At 37.7% G+C, this 17,929-nt stretch overlaps 1 protein-coding gene across 3 annotated transcripts in view; it reads left to right on the top strand.

The window, feature by feature from the left end:
* LOC136345506 (chaoptin-like) overlaps positions 1-17,929 on the top strand; it is an 81,067-nt gene that overhangs the window by 16,105 nt on the left and 47,033 nt on the right. Inside the window, exon 1 of one of the 3 annotated variants that reach the window (XM_066293867.1) lies at positions 17,128-17,320. The exons of 1 other annotated variant lie outside the window; for it this stretch is intronic. The gene's annotated coding sequence lies outside the window, so the exon portion shown is untranslated. Of the gene's footprint in view, positions 1-17,127; positions 17,325-17,929 lie in introns of those variants that run through there. One more of the 3 variants, XM_066293866.1, reaches the window with a different exon arrangement.

Raw genomic sequence — 17,929 nt, 5'->3', positions numbered from 1 at the left:
TTAGACTTCTTGTAGCAAATTCTTTCCCATAAACGGCATCACCCTGGTCTGATATTATTATCGGACAGATATTGTTCATCATTTGTAACTCCGAATTTCGGCGCAACCTTTCTTATATGGGAGGGACTCGAATGTTCCTCACCATTGAATCCGTGAATTACGTTCTTTTTAATCCATTATAAGACCAACAATAAAAAATGGTTCTAATATCCAGACGATTGCTATTTCAGTCTGGATTTTCTAGTTTCCTAAATTTGCAGATATCGACGCCATCAATATCTGAGACATGAAAAAATATATACTTTTCTCCGATTACTTTTATTTCATTTGCCCCTTTCATTCTTACTGCTCCTTTTGTACGATTATAATGCAAGATTAAGGCAAGGTTCATGATTATATCCTGTTCCACTAATTTTATCATTGCTGTGTTTTGTTGATAATAGAATTACAATTGAATTTTTCTTTAGCACGTATAGAAATTAGAATTTCGCTTTTCACGATCGCAAACATACTTGCGAACTCTAGATTATATCGTTCGGGAAATAGGTCTTTTGGAGTATGCGGTTTGCTTTTTCGCAAAGTAACGCAAAGAGTAATATTTTTCCCTTAAAATTGTTTAAAAAAGTTTAGTGGCTGATTCTGTACTTGTAAAAGAATTTGTTGTTGCCACTTCGTATTCTCTAGATAAGTGGTTTGCCGACTCTAAAGCTACACTTTGTTCCCGGCCTTTTTCTGGCTTGCTTCCCCCAATTCCTGTAAATATAAAATGTATACATTAGTCCCATTTTTCTGCAGCATGTCTATCGCTGGAAATGTTCCTGTATAACGTAAACAGAAAATGCGCATGTCGAGTTTCCCCAATAAATTTGCGCAAACAAATTTATAATTTTACGATTCGCTTAATAAATTTTAGAAAATTTTCCATAATAGTTGGTGAAATCACTGTTTAAACAATGATTGCCGCACTCACCTTGACGCCAGGAATCAACTTCGTAAAAACGTTTACGTGAAAGTTTTAGTTTATCTCGGTATTGTTACAGTTACACACAAGCTAGTAGGATTTTGAGTGGTTTCAACCAGTCAAAATGCGAGAATGACAAGGAGAAGAAACACGGAAAACCCGGAGATTAGAAATAACAGCAGGTACTGTTGGAGTTATTTAACTTTCCGAAGTTATTGGCGGAATATTCTTCCCGTTAATAAATGTTGTGTTTATATAAAAAGTTTATGATTGGGAATACTACGTAAAGTTTTGACTTATCAACCGAAACTATTAATAAATACACAGGGTCTTCCAAAAAGTTTGTGCCGAACTTAAGGTCGTACGGGACATTGTGGTGAACAATTTTCGCAAAGATCCGTTAGTCGAAAACATGTCGTGTCGATTCCAGAGTCGTTTTTGTTCAAAAACGTAATGTAGAGATTTAATTCATTTTCATTGCAAAAGTGTAAAGAAAATCGTACAAAATGACGACCCTCAACCTGCTTACATAAATTTGCTCTTTGAATCATTAAGTCGCGCACCCTTTTTTCTTCGCCATCACTCCTCTCAGCAGTTCCCCTTGGATGACCGCCATAAACTAAAAAGCATTTGTTGAATATACAGGTATCATCACTTCAAGTGAAAGCAGAAATTGTCAAAGTCGGAGAAGGACCGCATAAAGTTTAGTATGCCTGCGAGAATGAGTAACGAAGTGGCTTGTGCGGTCGGCGGCCGACGTGGGCGGAGTCAGTCCGCCCATTTCGATATTTAGATTAATATCGATTTCGCTGCATTCGCTCCGATGGAATTTTAAGAAATTTACATCGGAGCAAAAAGCAGCAACGTAAATAAATGGCAAAAACCGACTGATCCACCATTAGAGATTGTAATAGTCAAAATACCTGATAACATTGGACTGACTTCGCTGATGTCTCCACTTTCGCGTTGAAATTAGTTTCCATTTTGTTGCCTTTGTGGCAATGAATTTTTTTTAATATCACAGAAACAAGCACGAACATAAATACGTAAAGAAGAACAATTAGTTCATCACTAAAACTTATGTTAGTAAAAATTCTGAAATGGTGAGAGATCTGGTAACATTGCACTGACTCCGCCCATTGTACTGGCCCGTCCCGCCGGCGTCTCCATTTCCATGTTAAAATTAGTATCGATTTCCACGCCTTCGTGCCAATATTTTTTTTTTATCAAAGGAAAAAGCATCAACATAAATACTTAAAAGAGAACGATTAGTTCATCACTGTAACTTATATTAGCAAAAATTCTGAAACGGTGAAAGATCTGGTAACATTCGACTGACTCCGCCCACTGCACTAACCCGTCCCGCAGGCGTCACCACTTCCATGTTTAAATTAGTATCGATTTCGTTGCTTTCGCGCCAATAATTTTTTCTTTAATATCAGAGGAAGAAGCAGCAACGTAAATACATAAAAAATAACGATTAGTTTAACACTATAACTTATATTAGTAAAAAATCTGAAACGGTGTGAGATCTGGTAATACTGGACTGACTCCGCCCACTACACTGGCCCCGCCCGCCGGCGTCTCCAATTCCATGTTCAGATTATTATCGATTCCGCAAACGATTCCTACTTAGGGTTATCGATAATATTTATTTAGCAGCAGAGGTCCATTATTAGCCTGAATGAATTAATATTTTAAAGGGTGAAAGGTGGGTGTTGCGTTCCAAGTTTAAATGCAAATTTAAATATATTTATTGGTTTTTTATCTGTCGATTTAACTTAAGCAAGAACTCTCATACGAACAAGGGCTTAAATTTAAAGATACCCTGCGACGTGGGTGTTAAACCGAAAATTGGATCGTGTAACTTGCAGGAAATCCAAGCAAATATGTTTCGCCACTTATTTTCAGGAAGTCACGGAGCGTTCGCCGGACACCAAAACAAATGAAATTACATGCCCGAAGACGTGGTTTCCCCTGGGAATCTCACAAACCAGCGCTGCGCTGCCCCTGAAATATTCTCTTTATCATCAAACCTGCATTGTTTCTAATATGTGCACAATTTTTGCTTGTTTATACATATAATGTACTTTGTTTATACGCTAAAACAACTTTCCATTGTCTACCTACGTGAGTAGCAAAAATTAAAATAAACAATCCCGACGTCCTCATATGAATTCACTCAGCTTGGGATGGGAACAGAAAAAGTAGCAACGGTTAATTAAAGATCCACAGTCCTAATTAATCCTCTAATTATAAAACGTTCCCGAAGGCAGGCTTTTAATGGTCCAAACGATCTGCTCCCTTATTAGATAAAACATGGAGGAGTAATGCAGACTCAACCCCGTCGATTTTAGAAGTATACACACTCAAATGAAATTATTGAGAGTAAATGTTGTATTTTGTGCCATTTTCAAAATGTATGAATAACTTTTTTTAAACGCGAAAGTGGCACAAGTATTGGGGGGTAGATGTTAGTCTTAGAAATGACGGGTTTTCCATTGACACCTGCCATTTTTGCCAGTTTTGGCATGGCAGTGCGACGAAACACCGTTATTTCTACATCCTCTGTAATTTTTTTTTTTTTTTTACTTGAGGTACAGTTGCACCCTACGTAGTGTCTGATGACAAGTATATTTTCAGAGGACATACATTACCACCGGGGGTACAAGTAGACCTTCATATATTAACAGAAAAACAGTGATTTCCCGCATCTCGACTCCAAAACGTCAGGGTATTTCCCAGAGCTATTTCTAGACTAAAGGCCTCAGTATAAAGGCGAAGACTACAGCTTTTTATTTTATTTGCGATCGCTGTCGCGTATCATTCATGTTGAATGTTTAAAAAAATACATTCATTTAAGTGTCAGATTAAAAAAATATAATTAAAAATGTAAATAAGCTTACAGGAGAATAACTTGCGACGATTCTTGAAACCGATAACTACGACAGACATTTTGACGACGCGGCGCTTGGAGGAAGTACAAATCAGATTGAAGAAACCGATGCCATAATGCCTAGAATTGAAATAGATCATCTGATGCTTACTAACGTTAACGGAGATCAGTTTGTAGATTGCACACATATGTGCACAACAACAGTGAAAATATGACAAGTTTTGTGCATTAATGTGAGTTTTAAGCGACACACTATTCCATTGTTAACTCCCATTTTCCCACGATGCTCATGGCAGCGTGCGGCAAAACGGTGTGAAAAATGCGCATTTCGCACCCATGTTTTTTTCGAGATTTTCCAAATTTTCTTTTTCTGTCTTTTATCTTAAACTAGCACACTGCGTAGCGAAACTCTTCTCAACACCTTGTGCAAGAAGAGTCCTCTTTGTGGTCTCGATCACTATTCAATCTCGTCCACCGAAACACTATTTCATCCGTTTGACACGAAAACGGCTATTATCAAACCTGATATAAAAATTATTCGTCTTTATGATTCATTATTATACTGTAAGCTGATAGGCAACGTTTGCCTGAAATATTACAGGTATCCGGCATATAAACCCAAATAATTACGGGTAGCCTAAAACCATTGGAATAATCCTAGTGTTATGCTAATTACTTTAGTTTTTGTGACCGTAAACGATATCTATTGTACTATACAGGGTTGCCCGTTAAGCGCATCGAACGATTGCGGCGTTATTGATGGCTTTTATTGAAAATTGTTTCTACAGCTATGTGCAATTACACCTCATTATTAATTATAATGATTGTTATTTAATTAAATTAATATTATTAATAACTTATATGTAATTAACCTCATAAGGTGCATTTTTAAAATATTCTCGTTTACACAGGGTGTGTCAAGAAAATATACCATAGAAACTCGTACTTATTTTAAATGGAACACCGAAGTTATTATTGCATTTTTGGATTCTGCGCTCAACTTTGACTCAAATTTACTAATACGTTAGTATGCTTAGAGTTAATAATCTTCAAGGTATGTGCAAGTGACAGTTGCAGATATCGGCAAAATTGCAAATTGTTAACAAACTGAAAGGTATTTTGGAACTTTGTTTTGCAACAATACAGTAGAAGATCTATATTTCAGTATGCTGCCAAGCCTTGCTTAATACTTTCTACAGGATGTCCACAAATATAGAGCCAACTTGGACACCAATAGATTGTTAAAACCTAAAAATTTCAAATAGAACTCTAATATTATTTTGATGGTTTGTGGAGCTACGCCAAAAAAGAACTTCTGTTCACATTTAATTACCTATAGTGAGGTCGCATGGTTTTTGTGCAATTTTATTTTTGAAGTTTACGCAAGAATAGTGAGTCTCTAATTCTAATTTATAATACGAGAATAACGCACATATCTATGGACACCGATTAATACAGACAATAAAAACGTGCAGGAAAGAATAAGAGACGAACTTAATTGAGTTCCTTTCTTAATGCCAGAAAATGTACGATCTGTATTTGTGTGTTTCCACAGATACATCTATCATATTCCCATCATAAATTAGAATTAGGGATGTACTGTCCTTGCATAAATTTATAAAAAAAAATTACTCAAAATCCATGGCACTTTGGTATGGGTAGATAAATGTAAAAATAAGATCTTTTCGACGTAGTTTCACAAATCATCGAAGTATAGTAGAATCCTATTTAAAAATTTTAAATTTTAACCAGTTGTTGACGTTCAAGTTGGCTCTATTTTGGCGTACATCCTGTAGAAAGCGTCAAAACAAAGCTTGGTGGCGTACTAAAATACGGACCTTCCACTGTATTGTGGCGGAAAAGGGTCCCAAAAGACCTTTTGCAGCCATCTGCAACTACCATTTCCAACATTGAATTGCGCATATTTTGAACACTATTCATTCTAAGGATTCTAACGTATTAATAAATTTGTTTTAAAATCGAATGTCGAATCCAAAAATGCAATAATAATTAGCGTTCCATTGAATAAAAAACCCGAGTTTGTATTGTTTCGTTTTTCGACACACCCCGTATAAATGAGAATATTTTTAAAATTCACCCTATGGGGTCTTACGTATAACTCTAAAAAAAATTTCGATAAAAGCCGGAAATAGGGCCGCAATCGCCCGGCGCGCGCTTAGCGAACAACCCTGTATACTAAAGCTTCGTTTTCAGAAAAAGAGGCCCTTGGCAATCCAGTTTTTCTGCTCTTGAGGCAAAAATACGTACGTCTATACATAATAATCATTCATAAAATGCAATGAGAAGGAAGAAAAAGATTACATTTGGAAATGTTCCAAACGGAGTGGTTAGAGGGAAAAGGAAGCGGGATTGTCTTATAAGGCAAAGAGGGTTCGAAATGGTCCAGTTGTGACGATTGTCTCTCCATATTGCCTGAATTTGTTGTAGACTTTCAGTTATTCTAGTCTCGTGTGTGGGATCGTGTAGTAATTGATTGGATGGATTATGCAGCGTACCTTACCTTCCACACCAGTTTAATTTTTTTCTAAATTTAATACTTAATGTAACATTTTTTTTTGTCCATGATAATTAAACTAAAAATGCTCTATTTGGCGGATGCAATGGCGGGCCATCCAGGGTAGTCCGCAAGCACACAGAAAAATATGACGATCCTATAAACTTTGATGGTCTACATCAATCACCAATGCATGAAATATTTAGTCAGTTTTAAACTGTTCAATTCAGGAGGCAGCTCCTCATGAAACTATTTACCAAATCTAAACAGAATTCTTGATTTGATTCGATCTGAAATCAGCTAGTGCATATTATTTTAACTATTCCGCTACATTACACGTTGTTAAACTTCCTGTTGGATATATCCAAATTGGTGAAAGTCGACTTCATCGGAATTAAACAGGTGAACTTTGTTAATGCTCAAACGTTTTTGGTTAAATAAATAGTTATTTCAATTTTTTTTTTATCGCTCCCGTTGATTGCTATATAATGACACGATTTTCCTATTAATTTTTTTCGTTGATTATGCCATCATGCCGTAGTAAAGTGAAATGAGGTTTTCCATTTGAGCATATTATTGGAAAATTTTGTTGCTTAAATATTCCTGAAAAATGTGTGCTGGTGTGGTTTGCGCTAAATCGGGAATTGGATCCACTAAAAGTCAGTTGTTTAAACATGCCACAGCTTTACTGTCTTATTCTTAGGACACTAAAAATCAATACCGAAACTGTACTTACATATAACGATATTCAATGCGTGATCCTTACATTAATAATTTTATTCTTATGCTCATATTTAACTCGTGTAAGCTCCTTCAATAATTCAGATTGAACTCACGTTCTACGTATGAGCCCCCCAGTACAATAAGTGGATTTTAGGTACCTGAGCGGTAATAGGTGCTATTTTGAAACTGATTTTTAGCGGCCTGGAGATGCGGTGGTAAAGCTTCGAAACTTTGGGAATTTTGAACATTTGCCTTCGTCACCTCGTTGATATAATTCCTGGTTTATACCAAACCTAACAGGCACTAGTGCTGATAAAAAACAAAAATAAGCAAAGAAAATACTGCTGGTATCGCGGGCAGTGCGCGAGTTGGACAAACATAACTTTACTGGTAGTCGGGTACGTGGGAACACATAACTGTAAGTTTCGAGACTTACAGTAAGAGAATATTCTACAAAGGTATGATATTGCTTTTCCTTACTTTACCTTGCGTTTTGGCGCGGCGTGATAATCCACTTTGAGGGATATGAAGCCAGCTCAATAAATGGCCTCTTTTTGGATAAATTTCCTTATCTTTCTTGTCGCCATTTTTGATTAGGAAATATGGCACGTTTTCCATTATATAATCGCTATTTTCATAAAAAGACTGAAAGGACAGCCAGGACGAGCCTGAAAGGCCAGCCTGTAAGTTTTCAAATTAAGAGGAAAGGAAAACCCTGAAAATGTATGATATGGCTTTTTTCTACCTCACCGTACCTTTTTTCGCGCCTTGATTATCCACTTTGTGGCATTCGAGACCACCTCAATAAATAGCCTTTTTTGGGTAAGTTTTATCATTTTCCTTGTCACCATTTTTTATTTTAAAATATAGCACAATTTCCATTCCCCGATTGCTATTTTCATAAAAGAAAGACCCAGAGGACAGCGGGGACCAGCGTGTAAGTATCAATGTGAAAAATGAGCCCTCAAAGGTACAATGTGACGCTCGATGACAATCAAATCTGATGATTGAACATTATTAAATCGGTTCATCAGCTTTACTTAACATATTTTATTTCATTTACTTTTCCTTTTCTTGCCTCGTACTAGGTTGGGCAGAGAGAGACGGAGAAAGATGCTCAAGAAAAACTGAAAATGTATAGGGTTGCTCGTTAGTGCGTCAAAGTGCGATATTTCAGTAAATATGAGTTTCAGAAGGGAATATTTCGTATCAAAGATTTTCGTCATTAAGAGGTAAGTATTTAAAAATTATTTTCGAGTGTACAGGGTTCGTCATAAAAGTGTGGTAGGGCCAAGCTATGACTTTTTTCACTGAATCTCCCTGTTTTTCCGCCATTTTCGAATTGATCGTCAAAGTTTAAGATCGGGTTATGTAAAGGGTCTTATGTAGGAAATTTACCGTTTCCGAGTTATTCGAGAAAATTTTGCAAAATTGACAACTGCGAGGTCCCATGGAATGTGGTGTTGTACTCTAACCACTGCCAATATCGGAATCGCTCTTATAGGGCTTCAAGAAAACCCGATAAGCTACGTTTTTACGTGTTTTAATTTAAAAAAATATTTCTATAATCGTCGAAGTAGACCTCCCAAGTTGCATGACTTCAACCCTAATAACTTGCTTATTTCAAATGGAATGCCCCAATTTCCTCGACGGCATCGTATCCAGAATTCTAACATTTACAACTTTTGTTAACTTTACCCCATTCCTAATCAGAATCGCTTCTAAGTTCTTGATAATTTCCCGATGATAATAATAATAATAATAATTGATATTGCAAATAGGTTTTTTCTGACAAGACTGCAACTGTGTTCTGATGGAAACTGAGAACGATTTGAGAATTCGTTGTGAAGACCTCGTTTTGCACAAAAATAAAATAATTTGCCGGTAGTTTTGGATTTTGAGCACGATGCCGTCGAGAAAATTAGGACATTCAATTTGAAATAAGTGAGTTATTGAGATTCGAAGTCATGCAACTTCGGAGGTCTGTTTCGTCGATTGTAGAGGACTCTTTTTTAATTAAAATAGGTCAAAACGTAGCTCGTTAGATCCTCTTGGAGCCCTACAAGACTGATACCGAAATTCGCAGCTATTGGGGAGCAGCACCTATTTTCGCGAGGCCCGGCACCTATCAAAATTGTCGAATTTTCCTGAATAAGTCGGAAACGGTAAATTTCTGACATACGAAACTTGACGTAAAGTTACCTTAAGATTGGACGGTAAATCCGAAAGTGGCAACAAAATTTGGGAGCTCCATTAAAAAAACTTAATTTGGCCCTTCCACACTTTTGCAACGGACCATGTACATTTGAAAACCTGTTTGAAATCCGCACGTCTTAATGATCAAACACTTTTGCATGGCATATTTCCTTCTAAAGCTCATATTTACCGAGATACCACACTTTGATGCACCAACGAGCGACCCTGTATACTTTTAGAATTCGGTTAGCGTTATGAATAAGTTTAGTTTCTTGGGGTTTTTTTCGGGGTAATAAAACCAGTGCCCTCTTTATCCGTCTGAGCAGTCCATTGTTCCAGACTCATTACTTAGTACCATCTATCTGTGCAGTCTATTGTTCGGGCTTGATTTAATTACTGCTTCGTTCATCACCCCATCTAGCACTGGAGCAAGACTAATTCGTAGTTTTAACAACTAATTCACTAACACCAAGTCATTTAATACAGTCGAGTAAATAGCGATTCTTCATTGTTCCTTTTTTTGCCTAATTCTGAAAACTTTATTTTCCGCTTTGATAACTGTGCACCGGGAAAGAGCTCCAGCTCACACCTTTGGGAGATTTCTGATTTATCCGTCAGAATCAGTGGCGCTCAACCCACCCCGCTCTCAGCGCTCATTGAACGCGAGGCATTATTTTTAATTTCCCAGGTCTCTAAACGGTTCCTTTCCAGGACACAATTTATTTGAATTTGCCTTTACTGTTTTATTTTTCGTTTTAAATTAGCCTAATATCTTCTAATTTGCACTGGCAACCAGCACCAGGCACGAGTGCCTGGCAACATTCTGTATGTTCAGCGTTTGAGAGAAGACGCTGCAGTCGTCAGGGAATCAATAAGTTAGCCCCGATGTTCATTTCTCAAAGTTTCATTTGTGGATACGAACACGGCGACATCATGAGTAACAGAGGCTCCACGAGAGGCATCGATACTCCCTTTAAGAGTACCAAAACCGGGTACGTATAAAAAAAAGACGAATATTGCTCGGCTCAACAAGGGAAAACCTCAGACAGGAAAAAATGAGTAATAGCCACCGTTTTGTCGGCAATAAAAGAGCAATTCTCAGGGGTCTTAGGAAGTAAAAAATTGTTTGCAAACTCCAGGCCAACATTGCTCTAAATATATTTGAGTCGTATTCTTCAGTGACAGAGCGGGACGTAAAACTGGGGACCCCACATATAATATGCAGCGTCGAGGTGACATCCAGAAGTCTTTACGAATTCAGTTGTCAAACAGTGGAAACAAATTGAATTACTTGGTATGTAACAGGCACAAATGCCAAGTCAAGCGTCTCCAGGGAGGCAAATGCGAGCTTCGCCTATATGAACCTTCAGACAGGCCACATTTTTTAGTTTCCTTATATGCTTCGGTTTGATTGCCGAAGTTGTTAACAACAGACTTCTAACCGAATTTACCGAAAAGAGAAAGTCCTGCAAGGTGGTAATCGAATAACCTCTTTGAACACACCTAAATATTTTAGTTGAAAAATGTCTGATTTGCACCGAGGAGAAAAATCCAATTCTTGAAACAGTGTTGGGGAAATTCGATGCCGAATTTGGGACTGGTCTCTGAAGACTCCCTTGTTATCATTGGACCGAAACTTTTAGTCTTGGATTGAGTTGGAAGTTAAAATTGAACCTAATCTAATTTACGTAACCTTTTTTTCGTAGTAGGGAAAGGAAAGGGAAAACATAGAGTTGAGAGCAACACTTATTACCATAAAACCTTTTGTTGTTTGAGGATTGTTATCTCTGCATTAAACGGAAAGGTTTTCAGCAGTAAAAAATCATTTCCTGACGCGATGTAAACGAATAAAAATTAACTTCACATAGGAAATTTATTGTGCGACTTACATCGACAATAGAAAGATTTTTCCCTGGACTGAAAAATGTCTCTTATCAACATACCAACATGCTCAACTTACGTTGCGATTGATCAAGCGTAATAGGGAATTTTACGGACACAACACACACACAAAATGATGAACTAAAAAGGACGTCTGACAACTTCGAGAGAAATACACAGGCGTTGATACACCAATATCGACAGGACAATTGACTAGACGTACACCAAGCAGTCGAAAAGATGAAGGAAAATCAAAACACGAAACAAATTCTATTAGTACAATCGACGAAGGTAGAACAGAGCGTTAGACAGACGAAGATGAATCTGACGAATTTGCGGGATGCTTTCAGAGGATCTTCAGTACTCCGATAAATCTTAAGTTTGATGAACATAAATGGAATTTTCCGGACGACTGGGAGAAAAATGATTACAGCAACCTAGCAGACCACGACTGTAAGCTGTACCACAGGGGCGGAATAGGATGGAACACCGGCTCATATTAAAATCACAGCATCGGGAGAAGACGAAGTAAAAATGAAAATTGGCATGAAGAGCAAAAAACATCCGACACAAAACAACACTCACGGAGCAATGCGTTGACTGTTCGGCACCTATTGTTGATGACAAAACGTTAAGAAGAAGAAAACCTCTAATCTGAAATCAGCAAGTTGGTGCAAGTTGTCCAATTATTTCACAAGTAGACGATGCCACAATGGGACTAAAAAACAATGTAAAATACTTAGGAGCAACAATTGTTACTCCTGCCAAGTTTGCACGGTTTTGGTCCTGGACAACCAGCAGCTGTTTCTAAAGTAATTTAGCTGTTAAATTTAAATTTGCAAATTGCTCTCTGGAACGGTTTCGAGTTTTAGAGATCTTTAAGAAATTTACTTTCTACCATTTTTGACAAATGTATTCAATTAAGAATTATAAATTAAAAAAGGAGGGTAGTTGAACCGAGCCGCATGTGCTGCTCCCCGGAATCGTTGACGCCGTCGTTCGATTTTTCCCACATCTTGATGAGGTCCCTATTCTTCCTCGTCGTTTGTGTCGCCTAAATTTTCAGGAAAAAAATCCATACGGGAATGCAGGAAATGCATTTTGAAAACCATTCGAGCTCCAATTCTGCGGTAATTTTGCAACAAATCTTCCACTCTTTGCTTAAAAGCCGGTGATTTGTGGTTCCCGAGAAAGTTCTTAACAACACGTTGAAACGATGCCCATGCTGCCGCTTTAGGGATCGTTAAACATTTTGTAAACTCTTTGCCCACCATTAATTTTCGAATATCAAGTCCGACAAATATTCCTTCCGCAATTTTTGCGTATGCGAAACAACTTGATTAAACACCGAGAAGCCAGATCTTCACAGTTGACCGCCTCGAGAAAGTTCTTGAACGGACCGAGTTTGATGGAGCAGATGACCACATGAAGGTGCAGACGTCCCTGCGAAGTTGCAAGTACGCAACGTAACTCACCTTCGAAACCAAAAACGAACAGTTCCGGGACACGATAAATGAACTGATTTGTCAAATGGTGCGAATGTGAAAGCTAAAGGCAATTGTGATGAACAAATTGCATATTTGGGTTTGGCACATTAAATTACGCCAAAAATTGACTGGAAGTTGTGTAATTGATAAAAAATTTAAATTTATTAAACTCGTTCGTAATATGAGAATCGCAGTTAATAAACGGACAAAGCGTTTTCGATCGGTGACGTGCAAAGATAAAGGGATCAGCACAAAAACTGCAATGAAAATATACAAGGCGATCTGAACCATTGTCGCGACACAAGACTGCGGACGCAGGCTGAGGACAAATACAATGGAAAAAATTAGGCAATACATACAAACAACAGAAAAGATTGCACTCAGACTGATTACACAATCCACCGACACGTGACAAGAGTAAGAACGAGAATAACTGAGAGATTGCAACAAATTCAGGCAAGATGGAACGACAATCGTCACAACAGGACCGTTCTGAACGCACTTTGCCCTGCAAGGGAAACGGGACAATCCCGCCTCCTCTTCCCCTCAACCACTGCATTGGAACAGTTCCAAATGAATATTTCTTCTTTTATTTTTTGCATTTGATGAATGATTATTTACGTATAGATGTAAGAGTTTTTGTCGAAAAAAAAAAGAAAAGGCCAAGTGGTCCTCTCTGGAAATAAAGATCTATTTCCAGAGGCACATTAATGAATATTGCAATAATATTATGTTGCAGCTTTCATTACTCGAGAGCCAGAGTGTTGACTGAAAATTTCGGTTTTCATTCATTGTTTGCTGCCGTCGCTTTGGTGTACAACAAAGATCCATTGATACCTGGCGCTTTATGGCAAAAATTACCTCCTGGCACCACAAATATTGGAAGCTATGTGAAACTTCAAAACGGCAGTAAATAAGCTTGTTTTCAGGCCGCGATATTGCAAAAATTACGTAAAAGCCCGTGTTTGAAGTCGAAGCTTTTATGGGTTTGAAAAATCCTGTTGCCCGCAACATTTCTAATTAAACTTTGGGTCAGGGCTTAATATTAGGCACCTCAATTAGCTACGAAGAGGCCGGATAGAACAGGCCATTCTTGATGTAACATTGAGGTTTCGGTATTGCTGTGTTAAAGTGCCCACAGCGGGCGAATATTCTGTTAGTCATGATGGATAAAAGTAAAAAAAAAAAAAAAGAAAAAAGACGAAGCCGTGTCCACGACATAGCTGGTTGCTTGAGAATGCCATTTAGATTATATTGAGTATCTAAGGGGGGAGGGATGCCATTTTGATAGCTGCCAGAGCAATTCGTCCTTCTACCCATGATGAAGGGTTCAACGAGCGAATAGCTTTTAGTTCTATTACGTTCATTGAGAAGGAGGTCATTCAAAGAGTCAGCGGTGATAGTGCAGATAATCTGAGAAATTAATTGGTGGGGCCCTGTAGAATTTCTGGGATTATTTCATGAAGATAAAGCGATTGGGAGAATAGGCAAATTGAGTTAGTTTAATTAATTTGGTTAATTTAGTTCCCGTTAGCAAACAGAAATATGGGTAACTGAATACATCCGCTGGTATTTCTTGGCATTTTCCGGCTTTCAATGGCCCCGAGCCCACGCCTTTTCCGACAGGTTCAACGTGCCCACTGGCGAACGAGGGTAGAAGACGTTTATTTTTCAAGTCTTACTTTCACAGGTAGGTGCTTCGAGACCAGCAACAAAACGGCCCAACTGAGAACGACTAAAAGCGATTTTTGACCACGACCTTAACTACAAAATTTTGAATAAATTTGATTTTAATTGAAAGATATAAATCAGGGGTGTTCCTTGAGATTGGGTGCATTCAGCGAACAGCAGCAACGCAGCGTTTTATTGCGGCGGCAAGAATGCGCTGTACCGCCGATCTAAATTGGTAATACGTATTACTCTGGAAAGCTGGAATTTTAAATCTTCAATTTTCACAAGATTCAATTAACAGCCGCAGTCAGCGAAATCAAGCCTGAAATACTGCAAAGTTCTACCGCTGCAAATTTCCTGAATTTATTATTTCTTCACGCAGCGAACGAAAAGAAAGATCATTTTTTTCCTTCCGACAAGTTTTCGTTGCAGACATAAATGCAAGAGATATAAAGTAATAAAATCAAGAAGTAGAAATTCTCAAGTGAATCAGCTTTAATCGGCACTGATTAGCCCAAATGGAGAAAGTGGAATGGAGCATCGTTAAAAATAAGGCAGGTAACTGAAAAGAGATTAGAAAAACATAGGACATAAATATGAAAAGGGTAAAAATTATGAAATGGAAATTTTCACGTGAATCCGGTCTGCGTCATTCCATTGGTTGTAATAAAAGCTTGGACAGAAAGGAATTCGAGAAGGAGACAAACAGAAGCAACTACTTAGAGGTCGAATATCCCTACCGACACATAACGACCCTATTTGCCTCAATGAGAAAAGAATTTATAAAAATAACCTATCAGGCGCTATACCAACAGTTTAATTAAATGGAAAATTTATTTTCTGAAAGAGATAGTTTAAATTTGCAATTTTTAGTGCTTACATAGATGTGGGTACTATGAATGTGACGTGACAAAATTACAATATGGAAATTTGCTAGCAAATCTGCTTTGCGGCTATATAATTGGTTGCAATTGATTACTATGAATGGAGAGAGGATGAAATTAAGCATAAATAGCCACAAACTAAAACAGATAAATGAAGAATTAAGCAAAAAATTTGATTTGATTTTGTAACGTGAGCGAGAGTCAACATGGAATAATTAACGATGCTGATTTAGAAAACGGTGAAATGCAAGTTGAAGATACCACACCTTCAGTAACGTCCGCATATGGCGACGTAGATAGAGGAGTTGGACAAGAGAACGTCCAGAAATAGAGGAAAACTCCATTTAAAAAAAAACGGTGATATTTCTGAAATTTTAGTAACGGGGAGGACTATTGATAAGTTAAACCATCCTCAATCTTTGCTTAGAGTTTCGCTGCAGTTCATCACTCCAAAGAGTCTGACTGTTTATTTATATGTGTTCTTGGAGAACCAGAATGATACAATAAGACATTTAAGTACAGTTCGCAATTGTCCCCTGGAATCACAACTTTCTCTCGTATTTGTGATTGATTACTTAATTACTGAGGCACCTTTGTCGCCTAACTGTTCAGGTTAGTTCAGATCAGTTCAAACTACCCTAGCGATTTTTGAAAATGTCTTGGTCTTTTGCCGACGCTCTCGTCACACCTACTTTACCGATTTACTCACGGTCTTAACGGCCAATGCCTTTTCCTCCAACGTTTTACTTTTTTACTTCAATTAAAGATATTCGCTAATTATCGCAATTAATATAATGCATGGAAATAATTAATAAACGCCGAATGAAGGAACGGTCTCCCAAAAGAGCACCTGCAGTGCACTGCATTACGGACCTCATTATCTTGGGCGGGGCCCCTTCAATGCAAAGCAGGCTCTCCATTTGCGAATCAAAACTCGACTTCATCCCACGATACTTCGTCAAGTAGAATCGCCCTTTACTTTTCGTTGGAGCCTCATAATTAACGCCAAATCATTCTCCACTTTTTACCTCACAGAATAATCGTCTCAAAATAATTGGAATTATTCCACAATCTCAGCAGAAAATTCTGCAAGTCTCCATGTCAAATGACACCCATCCATCTTGTGCATTTTCGTAACTAACGAATGAGATTCTAGTTGTGAGTTACGAGACATCATCTAGATTCGATTCTTCGATCAGCTTTCAATTTGTATCTGCCGAGTGGATATATTCAATATTAGTGAAGATTTAGAGATTTGATAAGTTTCGTTTGAGGGGAACTAAATGATATTTAAAAGGCACGAAATGGATTCGATTGTTACTAAGAACGCTCTCGTCCCGATGAGTCATAACCCGTTACCCCAACTTGACTATTGACTGTAGCTATAACAACTCTGCAATGCGGCCTAACTAGTCTGACGATTGTTAATTTTGCGATACTGTCAGAGTTTCACTCAACAAGAAACCAGGAAATGGAAATATTTATTTTATCATCCGATGCTGTGACAGTTGGTAATTTCCCAAATCGAATTGTGAGCGTAATTTTGACCACTGCATGCAAATTGCACCGTCCAAGACAAACCTTACAGGGTCTGGAGAAGTTCCCTCCAAAAGGAAAAACGCGGATTTATCTGACATGTGCCATTCCAATTGTTAAAGTCTAAAAATTATTGAAGGTGCTTAGCAATTAACGATATTGGAATTTAACAATGGTCACAACAGGCAGGCCGAAAAACCCTTCAACTTTCAACCAAGAACAACTAACTTTCTCAAATTTTTACCCTTAATTCAAGTTCTCAACGTTGAGCGACGTTGCCCAATTTAGCAGATTGGCGCCGTCGCTCATCAAACTTCCAACCTAAGCTCTAACTTTGGCGGAGCGGACTCTAAACTGCAGTAAAGCGTGAAATGTCATAGAGCTTGCACGCGCGGCAAGAGTTGTTGACTGACTCTCTCGTATAGAGCGCGAAAGTTTTACGCATAGAGCTGAAAATAACTTTCCTAAAATTCGTAATTACAACGAGAAATTAACGCTGGCAAAGTTTAGTGATAGCTTTTGTGTTGCCTGAAGAACTTGCTAATTGCATGGTTTTAGTGTGGAAATAAAGTAGGTAAGCTGCTCGAAGGAAAAATATTGATCTGGGCCCGGTTATGCCATTTAATATTTAATCTCGATGTATGTGAATGTTTTTTTTTTAATGTTGTGGAGACAATATCTGTCATTTAACATTAAAACCGCATAGAAAAAGTTCTTCTAAAGTTCATATTAAATATGGTGATATCACAGTAAATTAAAAAAAAAAAAATCTTTCAGGATTCACGAAATGAATATCTCCTCTGGTCATTAAAAAAAACTAAAACTTCTGAAAGCAGCGATTTAGTGCCAAGAATCCCCAGTTTTACTGATTATTTATGGTACAAGATTCATTGCAGCAGAAGTAAAATGCAATATGGATTGTGTATCAAGAGAAGAGAGTAGACGTTTTAATCCCCTTGCTGAATCGAATTTTACAAACACTTGGAAAAATTTATATTTTATAAAGGCAGTCCTTTCGCAAACTTGAAATGTCCTCAACACATCAGTATTAATACTGATATCATTCTGCACTGTTAGACGATCATTTCAACGACAAAAACTACCCTCTTCACTGCGAAATTTATGATCATTGAGAATCAGTAAAGCGGTATCTACAATTCCATTCGTACACCAGCTAAA

The sequence above is a fragment of the Euwallacea fornicatus genome, chromosome 20, assembly GCF_040115645.1.
Source record: "Euwallacea fornicatus isolate EFF26 chromosome 20, ASM4011564v1, whole genome shotgun sequence".
Lineage (NCBI taxonomy): Eukaryota > Metazoa > Arthropoda > Insecta > Coleoptera > Curculionidae > Euwallacea > Euwallacea fornicatus.
Note: the sequence above shows the minus strand (reverse complement) of the source record. Positions and strands in the feature narration are given on the sequence as shown.